This window comes from Oryzias latipes, chromosome 2 (genome assembly GCF_053564925.1).
Source record: "Oryzias latipes strain Hd-rR chromosome 2, Olatipes_Hd-rR_3.1".
In the NCBI taxonomy this organism is placed as follows: Eukaryota; Metazoa; Chordata; class Actinopteri; order Beloniformes; family Adrianichthyidae; genus Oryzias; species Oryzias latipes.
In genome coordinates, this window is record NC_136238.1 from 35,765,924 (window position 1) to 35,792,271 (window position 26,348).

Genomic DNA, 26,348 nt, shown 5'->3' on the forward strand with positions numbered 1-26,348 from the left:
TTATCATTTTATTTTAGTGTAAACTTACACCAGAAAATATCCATAAAAATACTAATAAGGTACCAGAGTGAAAAGCAGCAGATTAAAAGGAGTTAATAGATCAAAACGATACCTACCTTTACTAGATGTTAACTTTGCTAGATGTTAACTCTAATAATTCAAACAACTAATTTCTATTCTAAAATAATTCATTTTGTGATTTTTTTTTACATATTTTGTCAGCAGTGAAACGTATTGTCTAGTATCATTAGATTGAAATGTATTGATCCTTTTTTGCTTTTGATAGTGGTGGCTTGGAGAAGATGAAAACCTAAAAAGCTGTCAGGATGAAAACCTAAAAAAGCTGTCAGGATAAGACAAGACAAAACTTTATTGATCCCTGGAGGGAAATTCAGTTGTTACAGCAGCCAAACAACAAATATAGCAGTTAAAAAAAAACAAATAGTTAGTAAAAATTAAAATAGTAACAAAAAGTGGAAGTAAAAGTACACATCATAAATGAATAAGTAAATCCAGCAGCAGTTTCAACAGTCCTAAATTGTGTCATTCTATAGTCTAACTGCTGCTGGGAAGCAAATCATTGGGACAAAGAACCTCCTGTAGCGGATCATATATCAAAACAACCAAGATTTTTTTTTTTTTTTTTGAAAAGTTCATTTCTACACATTTAATATTCACTTGTGTCTCCCTCTAATGAAGTTACTGCATCAACATGGTATGGAGGCCATCAGCCTGTGGCTCTGTGTACATGAACTAAAAGCTTCATTAGAACATTGGGGTTTCACCCCAGAAGTTTTAAGCATTAAAAGCTTATTTTAAAATATTTAATTTTTCTGAGATACAGAACTTTTCCCCTGTAAAATAAAGTCTTCTGCTGTGGTACAGAGGTTGAGAGGTCGACCTTTTATCAAAAAGTTTAGAATTTAGAGTTTACACTAAATCCTTACATTGTCAAGAAAAAGTCTTACAAGTTCTCATGTGTTTGTTGACACAAGATACTTGACGAAAACTTTTATCACATTTTTTACAAGTAAAAGGCTTTTCTCCTGTGTGAGTTCTCATGTGTGTTTTGAGATGATGTATTTGATTAAAACTTTTTTTACATTCTTCACATGAAAAAGGCTTTTCTCCTGTGTGAGTTCTCATGTGTGTTTTGAGAGTAAATATATGACTAAAGCTTTTCTCACATTCTTTACAAGAAAAAGGCTTTTCTCCTGTGTGAGTTCTCATGTGTCTTTTGAGATTAAATATATAACTAAAGCTTTTATTACATTCTTTACAAGAAAAAGGCTTTTCTCCTGTGTGAGTTCTCATGTGTGTTTTGAGATTAAATATATAACTAAAGCTTTTATTACATTCTTTACAAGAAAAAGGCTTTTCTCCTGTGTGAGTTCTCATGTGTGTTTTGAGAGTAAATATACGACTAAAGCTTTTCTCACATTCTTTACAAGAAAAAGGCTTTTCTCCTGTGTGAGTTCTCATGTGTGTTTTGAGAGTAAATATACGACTAAAGCTTTTCTCACATTCTTTACAAGAAAATCTCTTACCTTCTGCATGGATTCTTATATGAATTCTGAACAGAGATATGTTACCAAAGCTATCACCACATTCTTTACAGATATAACATCTTTCATCAGACCCAGTTTCCATGTAGTCAGACGTGTTCGTTTTTATTCTTGAGTTTTCACCAGACCTGATAGAGGAAAGTCTTTCTTCTTTTGCAGATTGTTTGTATTTCTTACCAAGATTTGTCTTCTTGGGATTTTTTCTAACATCAGAGTCACACTGACCTGCTGACATGTGAGACCTGTCCACACTTTGGACATGTCTTCTGTCTCTTCTCTTCCTCTGATCTCTGTTCTGTGAGTCTGTCTCTTCATCTGTAGTTGATGTTGATTCTTCATGTTGGTTTCCTTCTTCATCCTGACTACCAGTTACATTAAAGCTCTGCTGATTGTTTAGATCTGCTTCACTGTTCTCATCTTCCTCATAAGTAGGAATCTCCATCAAGGTATCAGTCTCCTGCTTCAGATCAAGCTGCTCTTCATCCTGACGGTTGCAGAGTTCCCCTGGTTCCTCTTTAATCTGTGAAGGTTCCGGTTCTTCATGTTCCACACTGAAGTTCCTCTGCTGGATGCAGAGATCTTCCTCTTTATTCATCCAACACTGGTGGAGGACTGCAGGGACACAAGAACAGATACTATGGTGACTTTATTTATTCTTAAGTATCAATACAAATGATTGCAGTATCATTCAGTATATGCACATTAAAAAACTTTTAATAAAAAAAGGGTTTTGTTTTCTTTAACACAACAGTATAAAACTGTGCTGAAAAAGCCCCCCCTACACCTCCCCCCTATGAGGAGAGCTGTTTCAGTCAATAAAAAGTCTGAACCAGTTAAAGATAGAATATATTTTTTCTTTGTTTTTTTTAAGGAAATGAAATTACAGATAAGTAATTCATAAAAGGTACAAACAGGTCTTTAATGTTATATAACTGTATACCCAAATTAAATCATGCTGAGATAAATAGGTCAGATTTACTAGAAAGGGGACAGAGGGATTAACAGAAAATGTACTTTTAACCCGATTCTGTCTCCAATTATTTTGATATGAAATTACAAAAAGGAAAACAGTTTGAAAACAAATAGAATGTTTTAGATTCTTGTCATTATTGACTGTAAAGATGCAGGCATCTAAAATAAATGTTTGACAGTCTCTGAGGCTTCTTTCAGCACACCAGCTGTGTTATGTTAGGAATATTCTGCTAATAAAGTTACATTCACATGTCTGTTATTGTATTCATTTTATTTAGAAATCACCTCCAGGACCGAGGTCTGGGGCCCCATCAATCGGGATCAGAAACTTGCCTGTGGTGGCGTTGGTGGGTGTGTTTATGTGTGCGTGTTAGCCTGGAGGTGCTGCTGGCAGCGCAGACGATAAAAATGTGTCAAAAATGGACAGAAACAATTTGACAAAAATGGCTCAATTTAAATTAGCCATTTTATTATTAAATATATTTCATTTTGCTTTGAAAACCTGTTCATTGTTTTAAAACAGAATTTTAAATGTTAATATTAATCATGTTGAATATTATTATAATTGTATCTCTTTTTTTCAGAAACTGATTTCTAAATCAATATTTTCCAAAGTAGCTTTTTTTATGTTGCTGTTTTTCAGAATGACTTATTTACTTCATGAAGAGTTTTTTCAGCAGAATGAGTCTGTCTGTCAATCAGTGAAAGTGGGTGGGATCTAAACATTGGCTGATCCCTGGAAATCGACTTGTGTTCCTAGATACCCGCTCTGTGGTGTTCCAGTCAGAGAGATGACATATTTCTGTTGTGAAACCGGAGGAGCTTTGTAGAATCCAAGCGCGGACACAAAAATGGAGTGGCGAACTAGGTTTTATTATATGGCAGAGGGGATGAATGGAATGGAGGGGAGGAGAACAGGCCAGCAGGTGAGCCCACGGAACCACATCAATTTCAGCGATATCTGCATAGCTTTGCTGATATTAGAGGATCACATAGAGACAAACAATCTGTCTGCTGCAGAAGATGCAAACATGGACTACTCTGTTTTTTTAGTTTGAGGGTTCATGTGTCAAATTAACGCAGAACCGACCCTAAAACAGCCCAAAGCCATTTTTACCTGCAACACCGCCAGTTCTGGTAACACTGTGGATGTGTTGAGGTGCATACTTCCCCCTAGTGTTGAGGGTGTGCATTGCTTCGTCATGTTTGCTGAAGCGACTTTGATCAATGTAGTTAAGGTGCTGCTGCTTATGTCTGAGTAAAAGGGTAGCCAATCACAAAAGTGTCTCTGCCTTGTCTGGTTTGCAATCATTGGTCTTGTTGTTACACTTCAGTTACAGGGACACGGTGATTGGTCGAAATGCATCTTGGGTATGCGTGATGCATGACAGGATATTGCTCACAGCCAGTCCGGTAGCAGCCAGCCTAATCTTATGATATTTTTTCTGATTTTCATCGAGACAATAATAGATCGATCATTCTTTTATTTTTACCCCTATTGAATGCTCACAGAGACACGGAAGTAGCGGCAGAAAGCAGCTTTTGCAGCAAGATGGACGGAGAGAATACCAGGATGTGAATGAACGTGATTACCGATTCTTTTGTGCTTTTTAAAATAAGTAAATCTGATCTCTAAACATCCTCCTTGTCTTGAATGCAGTGTAATGAGACACACACAGAAATGTGAAGGTATCTACTGTAAATCCAACTACTACTCACATCTGTGTCTATGAATAACAGGAAAAATGATCCAGTAGTAGTTAGCATGTAGCCCAATAGCCTTCAAATGTTAAGCGACTGCTAAAGAGTATGTTAATAAAAGACAAGCCCTGAATATTATTATTCCTATTCGACCCCAAACTACAATATCAGCTGGCTGTCTCTGTCTACTGGCCAGCCAGCGGCCCGAACGCCATTGCTTTTACAGTCCAGTTTTAGTGTACTTAAATGGTAAGTACCAAGTAATATTCAAGTGAACATACCCAGTATTTAGTACTGAAATTACCATGTAGTTGAGTAGAAATAGGGCTGACTTTCTTTTACAGTCCAGTTTCAGTGTACTTAAGGGGTAGTTTCTGTGGTAAATTTATGGTAAATACCATGAAACATGTGAGTGCAGACTTAAATTGTCCTCTTTTCTCATCTACTTCTACCCTTCCTCTCTTCTCTATTTTTGATCATCATTTATCATTTATTTCTCCATGCCTCTGTTTGGTGCAGTGCGATTCATGTACTGTCCCTCTTTTCCTCTTCCCTCCTGGGGAGTGGGAGTGCTTCCAGACTCCAGTTGACTCATCCGTGCTCCAGTTCCTGACCGTCTACCTCGCCTTTGCTCCTGTTCCTACACCTGGCTGTGGATCCTGCCTCTGATGAGTACTGGCTCATCTCTGGCTCGTCTCTGCTCTGTACCTGACCGAGTACCTCGCCTCTGCTCCTGCTCCTACACCTGGCTGTAATAATAATAATGGATTGGATTTATCTGCGCTTTTCAAGACACTCAAAGCGCTTACATTGTGTCCATTATTCATTCACTCCTCATTCATACTTGGTGATGGTAACTACGGTTGTAGCCACAGCTGCCCTGGGGCAGACTGACAGAGGCATGGCTGCCAGTTCCTGTCTACGGCCCCTCTGACCATCACCGGGATCATTCTCGCACATAAACACACCAGTGGAGCCACAATGGAGGCAAGGAGGGTGAAGTGTCTTGCCCAAGGACACAACGATATTTTGGCTGGTGGGAGCGGGGATCGAACCGCCAACCCTTCAATCATTGGACGACCCGCTCAACCACCTCAGCCACTGGTTCCTGTCTCCGGCTCGACTCGCGCCTTTGACTGTCCCCCCCAAACACGGCTGGATGAAGCTCGTCTGCTGGACTTTATCTATGTAGTTGTTGTGTTAGATAATTTAATTATTCTCTAAGAGTTCTGGTAAATCGCCTGTCCTTCCTGGGGGAGAATCCCTCCTTCATGTGGGCACCCCTGAGGTTTCTTCGTTTTTTCCGGAATCTGTTTTTTTAGGAGTTTTTCCTTACCGCGAAGGGGGTCTAAGGGCAGGGATGCCAGTATAGCTTAGTCAGTTTGTTAGTTCATTTTAGTATTTTCCTATTGAAGTACCATGTAAGTACCCAGTAAATTCCATAAAAAGAACCATGTAAGTACCCTGAAAGTACCCAGTAGTTACACAATAAGTACCACGTAAATACCACTTAAGTACACTGTAAGTACTCTAAAAGAAAGCGTTACCAATTATAATCGGTTAACAGAAATGCTTTTTCATTTTCACAATGTAACTGAATCAAATGACTCAAAATTAAAATTAAAATAAAAATCAATCGTTCAAAATACATTTTCTTTTTCTACATTAAAACCGCTTATTCTGTGTCATAATTAAAACCAAAATGCAAAGAGGGGATTTTCGTTTTCACATCCACTCTGCGAATAGTGTTTCAAAACTCAATTCCAGTTTGCATTTCCAGGAGGGATGTGGGGTGATGATGTCAGTGAGTGTTAGCCCAACCAGCAAACGGCAAAAGTTTAGCATGGTGAAATCTGCTAGAGCTGTTCATGGGGCTATAGCTGTCCTGGAACAGCAAAATCAGCGTGAAGTTGCAGGAGAAGATCTTCTAAATGTGCTTTTATTACTGTTCTGATTATTATTAAGGACCTGCTCGCTCATAATTTTTAAATTTGTGCGGCCAGTGCTTCTTTCTTGGCTGGAAGAAGGTTTAGCATTAAGCTAATACGTGCTAAAAACATTAGTCGTGGAGGAACACATCTTGTTCGTTTAGATTCCAATTCAAAAATGCTGACAATGAGTCTCTGTCCCAATATTTATGGACCTGACTTGCATTATGGGACAAGTCTGATGCATGATGGGATACATAGCATGTAGCCCTCAGATAAATAGCTCTTTTCAATCAGGCTTTTTACAGCAATTATTAGGTTAGATTAAAAATAGATTTATGAAATGACTTAATAGTTAATGATTCATTAATCACACAAAGAATTCATCTCATGACAGTTCTGAAAACACTGTCATAATTTAATTTTTGGGAAATTTTTAAAAGCTACATTTAATAAATGATTGTCTTAACAGCCAGAAAAAAATTTAATAAAAAGTATTTTGTTAACCAGTCAAGAGGAACTTTGTGGCTCTCTTTGGGTTTTGGTCTGGAAGAAACTGGATCAAATGGTTCTTTATGTGTTAAAGGTTCCAGACTCTTGATTTCCACTGAAGCTATGAGTATGAAATGTCATTCCACAGACAAAGCATCAACAAAATGATCCTGATGCTGCTGAGGTTCTTATGGAAGTGAAGCAAATCTCAGCAGAGATGCAGTTTTTCTAAACTGAAATCACTGACATTAAACAGCCTGAACATTCATGGAGCTGAACTGGACACAGAAAAACCTCCCTGTTGTGTTTCCACCCACCAATGAGGAGCAGTTTGATGAAGATGAAGCTGCACTGGAGGAAGAATCAGTCCAGAAAAGATGGAGAACAATTCTGACACTAAGCAGTTTTTCACTGATGTGTTCAGGTTTGAATCTTTTCTGTCTGCAGATCCATGAGCAGGACCCTGTCTTTGGGTTTTAGCTTGAAATGTAGTTTTGGAAATAGAATCTGTCTGAATGTCTGGAATTGGAGACATGGAGACATCAAAGAGGTTCAGATGGGATTTTGGGTTTGACAGAGAAATCTGCTGAAAAGAACTGAACTACAAACTTAGAACCACAGACGACAAAACAGATTGTACTTTTTTATCTGCCAACAATATTCTCTTTGATCTGTTAAGGTTTCCTGTTTGTCGTTAGCTGGAGGGACTAACTAAGATCATATGATTTGAAGAATGTTGTCGGCTGCACTGACCAACAATGTCTTCTGTCTTTTCAACTGGAAGGGACAGAAGAGACTCTTCCAGGACACGCTGTTGATGGACTGCATGTTTGGAGAGCTTGAAGCTCAAGATAGAACCGTTGTTGAAGTGAACATACCGATAGTGTGGAGATGAAGATCAGAGTCACACTGACCTGCTGACATGTGAGAGCTGTCCACACTTTGGACATGACTTCTGTCCCTCCTCTTCCTCTGATCTCTGTTCTGTGGGTCTGTCTCTTCATCTGTAGTTGATGTTGATTCTTCATTTTGGTTTTCTTCTTCATCCTGACTATCAGTTACATTAAAGCTCTGCAGTTCCTCTTTAATCTGTGGAGGTTCTGTTTCCTCCTGTTCCTCTTTAATCTGTGGAGGTTCTGGTTCCTCCTGTTCCTCTTGAATCTGTGGAGGTTCTGGTTCCTCCTGTTCCACTCTAAAGTTCCTCTGCTGGTTGCATTGATCTGCCTCTTCAGTCATCCAATGCTGGGGGAGGACTGCAGGGACACAAACACAACAAGGAGCATTTTATACATTTTCAGGACTTTTGGGTTTTGTCAAGCTTCAATAAACTCTGTGATCATTGGAATATGAATATGTCTGAGGAGTCTGGAGGACAACAAGAGACTAATGGAAGCAATAAATATAGATGCCATTATATTATTTAATAAACGTGTCATTAATTTAAAATTTAAAAAAAATAATCAAAATTGTCATTATTTAATCAAAATTCAATGCTAAGTGATTTACACAGGTTCCATTTCTAAGTTCTTCTAATCTTCTACATTCTATTCTATTTCTCCATCTGACATTGACACAGTTTAAAGGTGAACTTTGTTTCAGGGTGATGGTTGAACTCCCGCCTTTTTTCTGCCTTGTGCAAACAGATGGGAAGAAAACTTGAAACTTTGTTCTTCCAGTTTGTTCTTCTGGTTCTAGAAAAGGAAAGTGATGATTCCACTGGTGACAGAAACAAACACACAGTAGTGTCTGATAAAAAAACATCAATGAACACTCATGGATCATGTGTGACACATGTTACTGGCATCTGCATTTATGGCGCACAGCCGGGACTTGAACACACCGGGGTGTGGTTCCACCAGCACAAGCAGCTGCTCCAGATGTGTACATTGGAATGTGTACACAAGTGGCTTCTGGACAATTTTGGAAAGATGTACACAAAAATACACAACTGGACAGACTGGACCCTCCAGCAGACAGGCTGTAGGTCAGAGGTGGGCACTGAGGTCTGCATTCCTGCATGTTTTCCAGCATACCCTGCTCTGGCATGTTCTAATTGGCTGGACACACCTGAACCAGGTAATCAGCCATGAGTAGGGCAAGACTATCTGGAAATCATGCAGACACACCGGCCCTCGAGGCCTGTAATTGCCCACCCCTGCTGTAGGTAATAACCAAGTCCAAAGTGTGTCCTCTGTTGTGAGCAGCTGTGGGACATTTTTGAAATCTGTGGAAAACTCACAATCATGACATCATCAATGTTTTCCACAGCTATCATTATCAATTGGGTAGACAAAAAAAAATTGAAAATAAATATAACTTAAAAAAAATAATCCATAAAAATAAGGGTCCATTACAAAAGTTGAAATAGATCAAATAAATTACACAATGTCTGGGCATTCTTATGATTCATGTAATGTAAAGATTTAGAGAATAGGTTGAGACGGTTGAGTAATGTCATGATCTCGCGGGATTTCGGACAGACCCAAACGCTGGAACCCAGAAGGACACAAGGAGTCGGGAAGTAAGATTAAGATGGTTTAATTCACAGTAGTTAGGAGTCTTGACGTGGCGTGGCGGCTGACTGGAGGTAAGCGGCAGGAAGGTCCAGAGAGCGAGACTTCGGCAGAATCCAAGGAGGAGAGCGAGAGCGGTGGACAGCGACCTGAGGTTCACCCGTGAAGCGGACAGTTCCTGAGGGTGGAGAAGAGATGACACGTTAACGAAGCTTGGACTAGAACAAGGGCACACAACGTGAGCTGGCCAGACGTAAGCACCGTGGAAGGAACAACGGACTGGCGTTGAAAACAGGTCCTGGACCTCCTTAAGTAGGCGGGGATGATGATGAGGTAAGTGAACTCAGCTGGTCGCGTGCAGGGCAGAGCAGGAACGGGGGAGGGGGAAGGTAATTGACAGAGGCACCATGTCAGTACCCCCCCCTCAACGACCGCCTCCAGGCGGTCCAGGGCGACGATCCGGATGGGCGCGGAAGAAGTCATCAATCAGGGAATGGTCCAAAATAAGGGAGCGGGAGATCCATGACCGCTCCTCAGGACCGTACCCCTCCCAGTCCACCAAAAACTGGAACCCGCGACCACGGCGGCGAACGTCCAATATCCGACTGACGGTAAAGGCAGGCGCGCCGTCAATGGTCCGGGCGGGTGGCGGGGAAGTGGACGGCGGGCACAAAGGGCTTTCGCTGACAGGCTTAATCTGGGAGACGTGAAACGAGGGGTGCACCCTCAGAGCAGCAGGCAGACGTAGGCGGACACAGGAGGGGTTAATGATGCGATCAATCACGTAAGGGCCGATGTATCTGGGGGCCAGCTTACGTGATGACGCCTGAACGGGGATGTTGCGTGATGATAACCACACCTTCTGCCCAGGACGGTAGGCGGGACTCACCACCCTGTGACGGTTAGCGATCTGACAGTTGCTCTCCCTGGTGCGCAGGAGAGCAGCCCTGGCCTGACGCCAAATGTCCTGGCAACGTTGTAGATGAAGCTGGACCGAGGGCACTGCCAGATCGAGTTCCTGAGAAGGAAACAGAGGTGGTGAGTACCCCAAAGAGGCTTCGAAGGGGGATATGCCTGTAGCAGAGGAGGGATGAGTGTTATGAGCATATTCCACCCAGATGAGATACTTGGACCAGTCAGATTCATTTTGAGCCGCCAGACATCTGAGAGCCGCCTCCAACTCCTGGTTTGCTCTTTCGGCTTGTCCGTTGGACTGGGGGTGGTATCCTGAGCTTAGACTGACCGTGGCACCGAGGGCGGAGCAGAACGACTTCCACACCTGAGACGTGAATTGAGGTCCGCGGTCAGACACGATGTCGCATGGTATGCCATGGTAGCGAAACACATGATTGACAAGAAGGTCAGCAGTGTCAGAAGCAGAGGGGAGTTGAGCCAAAGGGATGAAGTGAACGCCTTTGGAGAAACGATCAATGACTGTCAGTATTACTGTGTGCCCCTGGGAGGGAGGCAGCCCTGTAACGAAATCCATTGCGATGTGTGACCATGGGCGACTAGGTATAGTCAGAGGCAGCAGATGACCAGAGGGAGGTGAATTTGAGTTCTTGGAGCGGGCACAGATGGTACAAGCAGCCACATACTCACGGACGTCCTTCTCAAGAGAGGGCCAGTAAAACCGACGACGTAGTAGGTTGATAGTTCTGCGTACCCCTCCATGACAGGCTATCCGTGAGGCATGCCCCCAAGTGAGTACTTCGGACCTGAGAGAATCGGGAACATACAGAGTACCAGGTGGAACGGAAACATGATCAGGTATCTCACCCTGGGCCTGTTGGACCTTGCTCTCGATTTCCCAGGTGAGAGTACCTACAAAACAGGAGGTGGGAATGATGGTAGAGTCAGTGGTGGGTTCGACAATAGAATATTTCCTGGATAAGGCGTCCGGCTTGATGTTGCGACTGCCTGGACGGTAGGTGATATTGAAGTTGAAACGATCGAAAAACAAACACCAGCGAGCTTGACGGGAATTAAGGCGTTTTGCACTGCGTAAGTATGCTAGATTTTTGTGATCAGTCCAAACTATAAAAGGTAGCTCTGCCCCCTCCAGCCAGTGACGCCACTCTTCTAAGGCTAATTTGATAGCCAAAAGTTCGCGGTTGCCCACGTCATAGTTCCTTTCAGCAGGGCTCAACTTGCGTGAAAAATAAGCACAGGGCTTTAACTTGTTGGTCGACTCCTCACGCTGGGAAAGGACAGCGCCGACTCCAGAATCCGAAGCATCCACCTCAACGATGAATTGCTTAGTGACATCAGGTTGAATGAGAATAGGTGCGGTTACAAACAGTTCCTTGAGTTTCTTGAAGGCTGTGTCGGCAGCCGGGGTCCAGATGTAGGGTTTATTGATCGATGTAAGTTGAGTGAGGGGAGCAGCAATACTACTGTAATTTCGAATGAACCTCCTGTAGAAGTTCGCGAAGCCCAGAAATTGTTGCAATTTCTTGCGAGTCTGCGGGATCTCCCAATGGGCGACAGCTTCAATCTTGGCCGGATCAGGTCTGATGTTACCGGCTTCGATAATATAGCCCAGAAACGGAATCGTGGAGGTATGGAATTCGCACTTTTCTGCCTTAACGAATAATTGATTTTCGAGTAACCTTTCGAGAACAAGGCGGACGTGGTGTTCATGTTCAGTTAGGCTGGATGAGTAAATTAAGATGTCGTCAAGGTAAACAAAAACGAATCTATTGAGGAAGTCGCGAAGAACATCGTTAATAAGCCGTTGAAATACTGCGGGTGCGTTAGTGAGGCCGAAAGGCATGACCAGATATTCAAAATGGCCTAAGGGAGTGGAGAAGGCCGTCTTCCATTCGTCTCCCTCTCGAATGCGAACCAGATGATAAGCGTTCCTTAAATCTAGTTTAGAGAAGATGCATGCCTGTTGGACTGCGTCAAAAACAGAATCTATTAATGGGAGTGAATATTTATCTTTGACCGTAATTTGGTTCAACTCGCGGTAATCGATGCAGGGCCTCAGGGTTTTGTCTTTCTTCTCAACGAAGAAGAAGCCTGCACCAACCGGAGAAGTAGAGGGGCGGATGTGACCAAGCGAAAGAGCCTCCTGGATGTATTTTTCCATAGCATTTTTTTCTGGACCAGATAAATTGAATAATTTTCCCTTTGGGAGCGGTGCGCCGTTTAGAAGTTCTATGGCGCAGTCATAGGGCCTATGGGGTGGAAGCGCGCTAGCTTTGAATTTACAAAAAACTGCCTTGAGATCATGATAGCAAATGGGTACCTTGGAAAGATCCATTTCCTTTTCAGCCTCCGATGTAGTGACGATGGCGGAGGGAATCGCGGAATGAAGACAGTTAGCCAAGCAGTAAGTACTCCAATTAGTGATTCGAGGAACGGCCCAGTCAATGTGTGGATTATGTTTTTGGAGCCAGGAAAATCCCATAATAATGGGGGTCTGGGGGCAATGGGTGACAAAAAAGCGATGATATTCTCTATGATTGCCTGATGTAAGTATAAGTACCGGTTTAGTGCGAGCGGTTATACGGGAAAGTTGTTTCCCACCTAATCCGGCTGCATTAATGGGGGAGTCGAGAGATTCAATAGGCAGTGAGAGGTGATTGACAAGATGCAGATCAATGAGGCTATGTTCGGCGCCAGAATCAATGAGCGCTTTGGATTCATGAACTTGGCTTTGATGCGCAATTTTGACAGGAACAAACAAGAACTTGGTTTCTTTGGCGTGAGAAACATTGCCCCCCCGTGGCCTGTCATCTAACGGGGGGTTCGGGAGTTTAAACGCCGTCCGCATTGAGCTACTTGGTGACCGGGGTGCCCACAATAAAAACATAACCCTTCTTCACGCCTTTTTTGACGTTCCTCTGCTGTTAATTTAGAATGACCTACTTGCATAGGTTCATCCGATGAGGGAGCTGGTGGCTCATGGACTGGCAACGGGAACACGTAGTTAGGGGAAGCCTGATCTTGGGAGTGGCCCGGAGGCCTACGAGTGCGTTCGGCGTGACGTTCACGTAATCTGGCATCTGAACGGAGGGCTGCAGAGACAAGATCCTCGAAGGTGTTAGCTTCAGGCTGTGAGCATAAATGGTCTTTAATTCTTTCACTCAAAGATTGGTAGAATATCCCCTTGAGAGCGGGGTCAGGCCAGCCAGCCTCCACAGCTAGGATGCGGAAGTCGATCAAATGTTCACTTACCGAACGGTTGCCTTGTTTTAGATTCAACAACCGCCGGGTGGCTTCCTCCTGCTTACGAGGCTGGTCAAACACTAGCCGGAATTCCTCGATGAACCGGTCGAACGTGAGATGTGAGATGGGATGAGAAGCTAAGAACGCCTGGGCCCACTGGAGAGCTTTGTTTCTGAGGCCGTTCACTATAAGTGAAATTCTGCTGTGGTCCGTTTGGTAATGTCTGGGTGCCTGCTGGAAAATGAGCTGGCATTGAAGGAGAAATCCTCCACAGGCCTCGACCTCACCGCAAAATGGTTCCGGTTGAAGGCGGAAGTTTTCGGGGATCATGGCGGAAGCGGAAGCCAGGCTGTTGCCGGAAGAAGGAGCTTGAGCTGCGGCTGCAACATTGGGAGATTGTCCAGTTAATTCTGCAAGGGTGTGTGTAATACTGTCGAGACGCCGAAAAAGATCTTGCTGAGCCGCCGACATTTGAGCGAGCGCATCTGCTTGACGGCTCAAAAGGTTACCTTGCAGTGAAATAGCGTGGCGGAGCCCTTCCGGGTCAGCTGGGTCTGGAGTTTGGCCAGTCCGTTCTGTCATGATCTCGCGGGATTTCGGACAGACCCAAACGCTGGAACCCAGAAGGACACAAGGAGTCGGGAAGTAAGATTAAGATGGTTTAATTCACAGTAGTTAGGAGTCTTGACGTGGCGTGGCGGCTGACTGGAGGTAAGCGGCAGGAAGGTCCAGAGAGCGAGACTTCGGCAGAATCCAAGGAGGAGAGCGAGAGCGGTGGACAGCGACCTGAGGTTCACCCGTGAAGCGGACAGTTCCTGAGGGTGGAGAAGAGATGACACGTTAACGAAGCTTGGACTAGAACAAGGGCACACAACGTGAGCTGGCCAGACGTAAGCACCGTGGAAGGAACAACGGACTGGCGTTGAAAACAGGTCCTGGACCTCCTTAAGTAGGCGGGGATGATGATGAGGTAAGTGAACTCAGCTGGTCGCGTGCAGGGCAGAGCAGGAACGGGGGAGGGGGAAGGTAATTGACAGAGGCACCATGTCAAGTAATCCATTAATGTGAGATTTCACCCAATAAAATGCTTTGAAATTACAATCAGTGCATTAATCAGAAAGTCCAGATTTTTGTGAATAAATTGTAATCGAATTTTAATTGTATTCCAATTTAAAGGGCTAATGATGATATTTTTGTATTTGAGCCAATTATGAAAAGAAGACCAAAACTCTTTTACATGAAAACATTCCAAGAAAAGACTTTCCACAGTTTCTACATAATTTCCACAAAAGACAAAAAGATCACTATCCCAGTTAAAGAGAGAATGTAAAAATGATTGGAAGGGTAAATATCATTTAACGGGAGTGCCCCAAAAATAGCACTGCTCATATAGCAAATCAATATATTGTGGCGATCTGGGGTTTAGCCCCGCCTTCAGCTTTTAAGACTCATGGGAAGTGGGGAATCTGGGGTGTGTTCAATTGCTCACCAGAAGTGAGGGAGCTGTGAGCAGAAGTGAGTTTAATGCTGTTTGGCTGTTGGTGGGGGTGTTCAAAATTAACAGACATAACAGACTGCCAACATATGTGAGTGTCGTTTTCGACAAACTGGGGTTGTGCTTAGCATGGGGCACGGGGAGCAGATTCGGACATGTCAAGTGGAGCCGCTACTAAGTAAGAGGATATTTAATTTAGACTTGGGCACAACGGTACTTACCTGGATAGTAAAGGGTGGTGATTCAGTGCTTGCTATTTAGTAATTAATGCACTTCAGTTCTGCTGTCATGAAATATATGGCAGAGGATGGAACGGCCTGAAACTTGTGAATCGGTGTTCCCGCCTTTGAGAAAGAGGTGCGTGTGTGTGAGGAGGAGAAGGGGAGGGGTAGTGGGTGCAGGTTGCGAGGTGAAACGGCACACGGAGACCATTGTGGAACACCTGGATCAGCGGGTGGCTTAAATTACTCAGCTCATTCTAATAATGTCATTCTTCACTAACTATTGCAGACATTTTTAATACTTGTCTGTATTTTCCATATCCATTTATTTTTACGGTTGTTTAGTTGGTGATAGTAACGTATAAATAAAGACAGCAGGTAATGCTGGCTGGAAAACAGCTGCACTTTTTCAGACCATAAATAAACAATAGATCATTTGTTTATGAAAGTATTGAGAATTTTGGAGGATTTTAATGTTGGTGTTGTAAAAAATTAGGAAAATGGCAAATATTTTGGAGTAATCCCACTGATGAGTTCTGTAATTAAGTTTTTAATGTTTTATGAGACCTAAACATGATTTTCACAATAACAGGTTTTTAAATAATCAAATCCCTCTGATATGTTTCACAAAGACACACACACAGGACCAAAGACACACACACAGGACCAAAGACACACACACAGGACCAAAGACACACACACAGCACCAGAGACTAGGCCTGGGCGATAAATCGATTAAATGAATTAATTCGAATTTTTTGTTACGGGCGATTTCAAAAATAACTAAATCGAGTTTTTATGTGGCGCATTTTTGGCTCCCCAGAGCTTCCGTAGCATTAGTTTCACACGCGGTATGGCACATGACAATCGACACACGAAGCAGCAAGCGACAGCATGGCTACCGGCGAGAGTTGGAAGTTTGTTCCCAAGAAAGGAATCAAATCATCTGTTGATGGAACTGGTCTGGGTTTACTGCCACAGATGTGGAGGAAGAGACCACCCCCACGCTGCCTAATTCCCATCGGAGTCAAAGGCTCGCACGCGCCCAGTCCTCTTACACACGCACGCGCCCTGACACACACACATACTCATACTACAACGCCTGTATAATTGGTTCATTAGTTAGATAGTTGGTTGTTACTGTTATTTGTTAATAAAAAACACTGCGTTGTAATTATTACTTGTACCGATATATTCATTTGAGACGCGGCCGCTGTAGGATTTTGTTTTTGGAGGAGTCGGCCGCGGGGGGGACTCCTGCTGCTTCATCATCTTTTCCGTGGAGAAGACGGGGTTTATTAATTTCTTTAAAGCCTTAGACCCCAGATATGAGCTGTATTGTTAATTTTTTATTTTTAGGCCATATCGCCCAGCCCTACCAGAGACACACACACATGACCAAAGACACACACAGGACATCACACACAGGACCAAATACACAGACACAGGACCAAAGACACAAACAGGACCAATGACACAGACATAGGACCGAAGACACACACACAGAACCAAAGACACAGGACCAAACACACACACACAGAACCAAAGACACAGGACCAAACACACACACAGGACCAAAGACACACACAGGACCAAAGACACATGACCAAACACACATACAGGACCAAAGATACAGGACCAAACACACACACAGGACCAAAGACACAGGACCAAACACACAGACACAGGACCAAACACACACACACAGGACCAAATACACAGGACCAAACACACACACACAGGACCAAAGACACAGTACCAAACACACACACAGGACCAAAGACACACAGAGGACCAAAGACACAGGACAAAAGACACACACAGGACCAAAGACACACACAGGACCAAAGACACAGGACCAAACACACAGACACAGGACCAAACACACACACACAGGACCAAAGACACACACAGGACCAAAGACACAGGACCAAAGACACACACAGGACCAAAGACACACACATGACCAAAGACACACACGGGACCAAAGACACACACATGACCAAAGACACACACAGGACCAAAGACACACACAGGACCAAAGACACACAAAGAACCAAAGACACACACAGGACCAATGACACACACAGGACCAAAGACACACACAGGACCAAAGACACACACAGGACCAAAGACACACACATGACCAAAGACACACACAGGACCAAAGACACACACATGACCAAAGACACACAAAGGACCAAAGACACACACAGGACCAAAGACACACAGAGGACCAAAGACACACACAGGACCAAAGACACACAGAGGACCAAAGACACACACAGGACCAAAGACACACACAGAACTTCACAAACCAAGCAGAAATGAACTTATTGCTAAAAATGATGTCAGGAGTTCAGCTCTAAGAAAAGGACAAAAGAGCAAATAAAACGGAATAATTTGATTTATTATTTCTAATTATTAATATTCCCTGGCTTTGTTTGTTCATATTTGCTTAATTTCACAGAATGTATTTATTATTCCGGATTAATATTCCTGTTTGTTTTTATTTACATTTATGTTTAAAAGGTTAAAAGTAAGTTAAAGTTTTAAAAGTTTAAAAGTTTAGCTTTGGTCTGTTCAATAAATGTTTATTCTTGTTCGGCCCGCAACCTGAACCCCCCCCCCCCCCCCCCCCCCATAATACAAGTCTAGAAAATTCACACATGTTTTTGTGTGTAAAATAGGGCACACACAAGGATGTCCGCAAACTGTGTGGGTTTTTTCTTTGTTTTTGTTTTTTTTTTTGGGGGGGGGGGGGGGGGCTGGGAGGTTTTTAGTGGCGCCCTTCAAACCGCTTAGTGCCCATGAAATAGCCCTCGGTCTAAAAAAGGTTATTTAACCAGTGATGAAAGTCAGGCAAGGAAAAAATCCCTGAACTTTTCTTTGAGCGATATGGCGGGCACAGAGCGAAATTTTGGAAAAATACGTGGTCTTAGATGCATTCTGGTGCATTCTGGCAGCTAGTTATTCACTTCTTTATCAAGAAACTAAGACTAATTGGAGCATCATGATTTGTCATTCAAACCCCTAGTTTGACTCTCCATTAAGGACTTGCTGGTCCTAAAAAAGAATTTGGAAAATTGCTCAAAGTAACACAATCCTACAATCTACGCTTTTCCTTAAAGCTGCAAAACATACAATTGCTAAAATATAGTAACATCAAAGCCCCAAATGGCAAAAAGAACACCAGTAACTATGATATTCTATGAAAATACCTCAGTTATTTATACATTATTTCTGCTTTAGAAATGACTGATGTACAACATCCACTTGCACTGTTTTCTCAAACTATAATTACATCAAAATATGGGATCTGCTTTAAACTATAATTCTATAACATAATACATCAATTCTTTAACACCAATACTAAGTAATCTGGGAAATATCAAAACAAACATACAAACTAAACTAAACATTGTAAACATTATTTTTTAAGGGAGTGCGGGTCCAAACCATCAAATACTTATAATTAATGTTAACTATACTGAACTAAATCATGGTAATTAGGAAATACAAATAAATTAGATAGAGAAATGTATTCAAAATAAAAACTGAAACTCAAAACTAAAATTGAAATTATTTCAAAATGTGGTTTTGAGATTATTTTACACAAAAAAGTATTTGACCTACACTACCTTAAAAATCTTTTTTTTTTTTTCCAGCCAAGACCACTTCAATTTGTTTTTTATCGTCTTCTCACAACTGAGGTCGTGACCACGCTCAATAATGACGATGCCTGCCATTATTTTAACACAAATTTGATCGCAAACTCTTCAGATGTGTTTGTGAAAGTTTAGCGTGGGTCCGCCAGTTTTGGTCTCTAGGGAAGCAAGTCACGCTGACCACGTGGTGCAGACAGAGCCAATCAGACCCGTCGACGCATCCGAAAGCAACTAAAACGTCCCGTCATTGGTCAATTAGGCCGGGAAGACGAAAGATGGCCACGACCATAGAGGAAGCGATCTGCGGAGAAATATAGAAAATAAAGCTAAAATTAGCTGATTTCAGACCATTTTCTAATCCGGAAAGCGATTTGTCCGTAGAGATCAGGTCTTTATTTCCCGGAAAGTACGTTCGGTTTGCTCAAAAACCCGGATTTCCGGGAATTCCCGGAAGACTTTCATCACTGTTTAACATTCATTCATTCATTCATTACATTTAGTTAGATGTATAAGTTATATCTGGCCTTTTTTGAGGACAGACACTATGCTGATGTGGCCCTCAGTGAAAATGAGTTTGACACCCCTGGTGAAAAACCACCAACTAACACCGCGGTCAAGTGAGCCGACATCTGCGGAAGTGCGGTCACGCCAGCCGTCACTGACTTTTAGCATGCGCGTTTACATCATAGTTTACGGTACACACGGCCAGCGAGCTGGAAAGACGGCATAAAGCGCAGACATCACCGATGTCACTGTTACCCATTATAGAAATGACATGTACTGTACTCTGAAATAAATGAGAGTTATTGCATGCCCTGTATCGTTATTTGATGTACAAATGTATTCATTTGGATTGCATGTCTGTTCATTCCATAATAAACTACCAGAAATAACGTGTTTTGTCTGAAATATAATCAATCAGACAGATTCTAAAAGTGAGATTTAACACTGACAAGAGTGTTTTGTGGGTTGTTGAGCATGACATGGAATGGAATCAAGCAGAAATGAAGAAACTCCAAGTAAAATCACATCTGGTCCTGTCAACTCTTTCTAAAGTTGCTTCATTTAAGGTGACGCAAAACTTTCACTGGATTATTGTTGGTAATGATGTTCACTAATATCATAGCAAGTTTGAAGAAAAATGACTGGAGAATATTAGAGATATTAAAGTTATAGAACAATTTTGGTCTCCTCATTTACAGACACTGTGTAATAAGTAAACCTTACAAAATGCTACTTCTTTCAAAAGGTGACGCAAAACCTTCACTGGATTATAGTTGGGAATAATGTTCACTAACATCACAGTAAATTTGAAGAAATTTGACTGGAAAAAATAAGAGATTTAGACATTATAGTACACCTAAGCATCCTGCTTGTATAGTTAAAATAAAACTTGTGAACCCTTCAAAAGGGCACTTTATCAAAAGGTGACGCAAAACTTTCACTGGATTATGGTTGGTAATAATGTTCATGATCATCGCAGCAAATTTGAAGGAATATGACTGGAGGAAATTAGAGATATTAAAGTTATAGAACAATTTGGGTCTCCTCATTCACAGACAGTGTGTAATCTGTAAACCTTACAAAATGCCACTTCTGTCAAAGGTGACGCAAAACTTTCACTGGAATATGGGTGGTAATGATGTTCACGATCAGATCAGCAAGTTTGATGAAAATTGACTGTAGAACAGTCATAGATATTAACATATTAGACCAATTCAGGCTTCCTCATACATAGTCATAGTATAACATTTGAACCATCCAAAATACCACTTTTTTCAAAGCTGACGCAAAAATTTCACTGGATTATGGTTGATAATGTTGTTTATGATATAACTTATACATCTAACTAAATGTAATGAATGAATGTTAAATAACCTTTTTTAGACCGAGGGCTATTTCATGGGCACTAAGCGGTTTGAAGGGCGCCACTAAAAACCTCCCAGCCCCCCCCCCCCCCCACCCCCCCCCCCCCCAAAAAAAAAAAACCCACACAGTTTGCGGACATACTTGTGTGTGCCCTATTTTACACACAGAAACATGCGTGAATTTTCTAGACTTGTATTATGGGGGGGGGTTCAGGTTGCGGGCCGAACAAGAATAAACATTTATTGAACAGACTAAAGCTAAACTTTTAAAACTTTAACTTAATTTTAACCTTTTAAACATAAATGTAAATAAAAACAAACAGGAATATTAATCCGGAATAATAAATACATTCTGTGAAATTAAGCAAATATGAACAAACAAAGCCAGGGAATATTAATAATTAGAAATAATAAATCAAATTATTCCGTTTTATTTGCTGTTTTGTCCTTTTCTTAAAGCTGAACTCCTGACATCATTTTTAGCAATAAGTTCATTTCTGCTTGGTTTGTGAAGTTCTGTGTGTGTCTTTGGTCCTCTGTGTGTCTTTGGTCCTGTGTGTGTCTTTGGTCCTGTGTGTGTCTTTGGTCCTGTGTGTGTCTTTGGTCATGTGTGTGTCTTTGGTCCTGTGTGTGTCTTTGGTCCTGTGTGTGTCTTTGGTCCTGTGTGTGTCTTTGGTCCTGTGTGTGTCTTTGGTCCTGTGTGTGTCTTTGGTCCTGTGTGTGTCTTTGGTCCTGTGTGTGTCTTTGGTCCTGTGTGTGTCTTTGGTCATGTGTGTGTCTTTGGTCCTGTGTGTGTCTTTGGTCTTGTGTGTGTCTTTGGTCCTGTGTCTTTGGTCCTGTGTGTGTCTTTTGTCCTGTGTCTTTGGTCCTCTGTGTGTCTTTGGTCCTGTGTGTGTGTTTGGTACTGTGTCTTTGGTCCTGTGTGTGTGTGTTTGGTCCTGTGTATTTGGTCCTGTGTGTGTGTCTTTGGTCCTGTGTCTGTGTGTTTGGTCCTGTGTCTTTGGTCCTGTATGTGTGTTTGGTCATGTGTCTTTGGTCCTGTGTGTGTGTTTGGTCCTGTGTCTTTGGTTCTGTGTGTGTGTCTTCGGTCCTATGTCTGTGTCATTGGTCCTGTGTCTGTGTATTTGGTCCTGTGTGTGTCTTTGGTCCTGTGTGTGTGTTTGGTCCTGTGTCTTTGGTTCTGTGTGTGTGTCTTCGGTCCTATGTCTGTGTCTTTGGTCCTGTGTCTGTGTATTTGGTCCTGTGTGTGATGTCCTGTGTGTGTCTTTGGTCATGTGTGTGTGTCTCTGGTAGGGCTGGGCGATATGGCCTAAAAATAAAAAATTAACAATACAGCTCATATCTGGGGCTAAGGCTTTAAAGAAATTAATAAACCCTGTCTTCTCCACGGAAAAGATGATGAAGCAGCAGGAGTCCCCCCCGCGGCCGACTCCTCCAAAAACAAAATCCTACAGCGGCCGCGTCTCAAATGAATATATCGGTACAAGTAATAATTACAACGCAGTGTTTTTTATTAACAAATAACAGTAACAACCAACTATCTAGCTAATGAACCAATTATACAGGCGTTGTAGAATGAGTATGTGTGTGTGTCAGGGCGCGTGCGTGTGTAAGAGGACTGGGCGCGTGCGAGCCTTTGACTCCGATGGGAATTAGGCAGCGTGGGGGTGGTCTCTTCTTCCACATCTGTGGCAGTAAACCCAGACCAGTTCCATCAACAGATAATTTGATTCCTTTCTTGGGAACAAACTTCCCACTCTCGCCGGTAGCCATGCTGTCGCTTGCTGCTTCGTGTGTCGATTGTCATGTGCCATACCGCCGTGTGAAACTAATGCTACGGAAGCTCTGGGGAGCCAAAAATGCGCCACATAAAAACTCGATTTAGTTATTTTTGAAATCGCCCGTAACAAAAAATTCGAATTAATTCATTTAATCGATTTATCGCCCAGGCCTAGTCTCTGGTGCTGTGTGTGTGTCTTTGGTCCTGTGTGTGTGTCTTTGTGAAACATATCAGAGGGATTTGATTATTTAAAAACCTGTTATTGTGAAAATCATGTTTAGGTCTCATAAAACATTAAAAACTTAATTACAGAACTCATCAGTGGGATTACTCCAAAATATTTGCCATTTTCCTAATTTTTTACAACACCGACATTAAAATCCTCCAAAATTCTCAATACTTTCATAAACAAATGATCTATTGTTTATTTATGGTCTGAAAAAGTGCAGCTGTTTTCAAGCCAGCATTACCTGCTGTCTTTATTTATACGTTACTATCACCAACTAAACAACCGTAAAAATAAATGGATATGGAAAATACAGACAAGTATTAAAAATGTCTGCAATAGTTAGTGAAGAATGACATTATTAGAATGAGCTGCAGTAGCGGTTTTAGGCACGGGCCATACGGGCGATCGCCCGGGGCGGAAAAATGACGGAGGGGCGGCGCCAGCGGCTCAGCTCTTGTAAAATACTTTATGCACCACTATTGGTTTACTTATATCACAGAGTTTGTAACAGCCTGAAACCTGGCGGCGCCCCCGCCCCGCAGCTGCGCTCCCTCCTGTCTTTGAGAAGTAGACGCAAATGTGTGTGAGAAGGAGAAGGGAGGGGGCGCGGGGTGAAGAAGGAGAAGGGAGGGGGCGCGGGGTGAAGGGTGCAGGCTGAGAGGTGAGCACGGAGCGCAAAACGCATGCGCAAACCTGGCTGGATCTTCTTCCAGGGGGGCAACGGTCGCGGGCCGCGGCTCAGTGCTTGATGAAAAAATAAAAATAAAAATTGCGCCGCCATGTAGCGAATTGGCGCCCCTGGGTGCAGCTGCACGCGCTCCTGCTGGAAATGTTTGACGAGGGGGGGGCTGCGGGTATAAAAAAGGTATAAAAAAAATCGTGCTTTTTTGGTTATTTTTGTGTGAAATGCCCAAATAAAAAATGGGAAAACAAAAAAAATTCTTCACTTAGATGACAGTTGGTTTAGTCAGACTTGATACCTATGTCAGGACATTTATGCTTAATGCAGAAACATCTGAAATATGGAGAAAAAAGGTCAAAGCTGGTGCCCAATTTAGAAAGAAAAGAGAAGAAGAGGAGAAAAGAGACAAAGAAAAGGGTATTATCGCATAGCTAGATGCACGTTTTCTAAATTCGAATGCTACCTGCCCTACAACAACAACGTTGCAGAGGAAAAATCTCTTGTTTGGTCTATCATGACCAAAATTGAAGTAGGCCCAAATATTGCAAATAACGTCATTTTTAAGATATTTATTCTTAAATGTTTGCTCTGCCTTAACTTGTAACATTAGTTATGATTCGTGTGTCTGTCTGCTCTGCTGTAACACAAAGTTTTTGTTGTGTTTTATTGTTGTATATTAGTTCATAATGTTAAATAAGCTGTGATGGTAGCATGCTGCTGCTGTTAGCTTTTCAAAACTCCAGTTGATCAAGTCATACCTGAGATCACCAATGTCTCAGGAGCAACTCACTAACCTGCTGTTGTTAGTATCAATCATTCAGGGGAGGAGCAGATTTCATATGATGACGTTATTGACAAGCTTGCATCAGGAAGGCCACAAAGGTTAGGTTTTAGTTAGTGTTTCTGTTCTTAGTGCTGCAGTTACATTTATTCTAGTGTATTATTAGTGTGATTTGTAGTTTATATTTATTTCAGATTATTTGTGTTTGATTAAATATTTCCTAACTGTATTTTCAGTTACAATAAATGGACAAAGTGACTCTATTGGGATGGGGGGGGGTGGGGGGGGGGGGGGGGCGCCAGAGGAGGGTCTCGCCCGGGGAGTAATTCAGGGTAGAACCGCCACTGATGAGCTGAGTAATTTAAGCCAACCGCTGATCCGGGTGTTCCACAATGGTCTCCGTGTGCCGTTTCACCTCGCAACCTGCACCCACTACCCCTCCCCTTCTCCTCCTCACACACACGTACCTCTTTCTCAAAGGCGGGAACACCGATTCACAAGTTTCAGGCCGTTCCATCCTCTCCCATATATTTCATGACAGCAGAACTGAAGTGCATTAATTACTAAATAGCAAGCACTGAATCACCACCCTTTACTATCCAGGTAAGTACCGTTGTGCCCAAGTCTAAATTAAATATCCTCTTACTTAGTAGCGGCTCCACTTGACATGTCCGAATCTGCTCCCCGTGCCCCATGCTAAGCACAACCCCAGTTTGTCGAAAACGACACTCACATATGTTGGCAGTCTGTTATGTCTGTTAATTTTGAACACGCCCACCAACATCCAAACAGCATTAAACTCACTTCTGCTCACAGCTCCCTCACTTCTGGTGAGCAATTGAACACACCCCAGATTCCCCACTTCCCATGAGTCTTAAAAGCTGAAGGCGGGGCTAAACCCCAGATCGCCACAATATATTGATTTGCTATATGAGCAGTGCTATTTTTGGGGCACTCCCGTTAAATGATATTTACCCTTCCAATCATTTTTACATTCTCTCTTTAACTGGGATAGTGATCTTTTTGTCTTTTGTGGAAATTATGTAGAAACTGTGGAACATCTTTTCTTGGAATGTTTTCATGTAAAAGAGTTTTGGTCTTCTTTTCATAATTGGCTCAAATACAAAAATATCATCATTAGCCCTTTAAATTGGAATACAATTAAAATTCGATAACAATTCATTCACAAAACTCTGGACTTTCTGATTAATGCACTGATTGTAATTTCAAAGCATTTTATTGGGTGAAATCTCACATTAATGGATTACTCAACCGTCTCAACCTATTCTCTAAATCTTTACATTACATGAATCATAAGAATGCCCAGACATTGTGTAATTTATTTGATCTATTTCAACTTTTGTAATGGACCCTTATTTTTATGGATTATTTTTTTAAGTTATATTTATTTTTAAAAAAATTTTGTCTACCTAATTGATAGTGATAGATAGCTGTGGAAAACATTGATGATGTCATGATTGTGAGTTTCCCACAGATTTCAAAAATGTCCCACAGCTGCTCACAACAGAGGACACACTTTGGACTTGGTTATTACCTACAGCAGGGGTGGGCAATTCCAGGCCTCGAGGGCCGGTGTGTCTGCACGATTTCCAGATAGTCTTGCCCTACTCATGGCTGATTACCTGGTTCAGGTGTGTCCAGCCAATAATCTTGCCCTAGTCATGGCTGATTACCTGGTTCAGGTGTGTCCAGCCAATAATCTTGCCCTACTCATGGCTGATTACCTGGTTCAGGTGTGTCCAGCCAATAATCTTGCCCTACTCATGGCTGATTACCTGGTTCAGGTGTGTCCAGCCAATTAGAACATGCCAGAGCAGGGTATGCTGGAAAACATGCAGGAATGCGGCCCTCAGTGCCCACCTCTGACCTACAGCCTGTCTGCTGGAGGGTCCAGTCTGTCCAGTTGTGTATTTTGTGTACATCTTTCCAAAACTGTCCAGAAGCCACTTGTGTACACATTCCAATGTACACATCTGGAGCAGCTGCTTGTGCTGGTGGAACCACACCCCAGTGTGTTCAAGTCCCGACTGTGCGCCATAAATGCAGATGCCAGTAACATGTGTCACACATGATCCATGAGTGTTCATTGGTGTTTTTTTATCAGACACTACTGTGTGTTTGTTTCTGTCACCAGTGGAATCATCACTTTCCTTCTCTAGAACCAGAAGAACAAACTGGAAGAACAAAGTTTCAAGTTCTCTTCCCATCTGATTGCACAAGGCAGAAAAAAGGCGGGAGTTCAACCATCACCCTGAA

General features: G+C 42.4%; 1 protein-coding gene and 1 long non-coding RNA gene across 2 annotated transcripts in view; one reads left to right on the forward strand and one right to left on the reverse strand.

Moving 5' to 3' along the window:
• LOC144987176 (uncharacterized) overlaps positions 1-26,348 on the forward strand; it is a 427,194-nt gene that overhangs the window by 391,443 nt on the left and 9,403 nt on the right. The window lies entirely within an intron of this gene.
• LOC144988266 (uncharacterized) lies at positions 353-17,684 on the reverse strand. The gene is made up of 3 exons (XR_013652123.1): positions 15,064-17,684; positions 7,573-7,911; positions 353-2,177 (listed from the first exon to the last, which is right to left on the reverse strand). It is a non-coding gene; the product is annotated as an uncharacterized LOC144988266 (long non-coding RNA).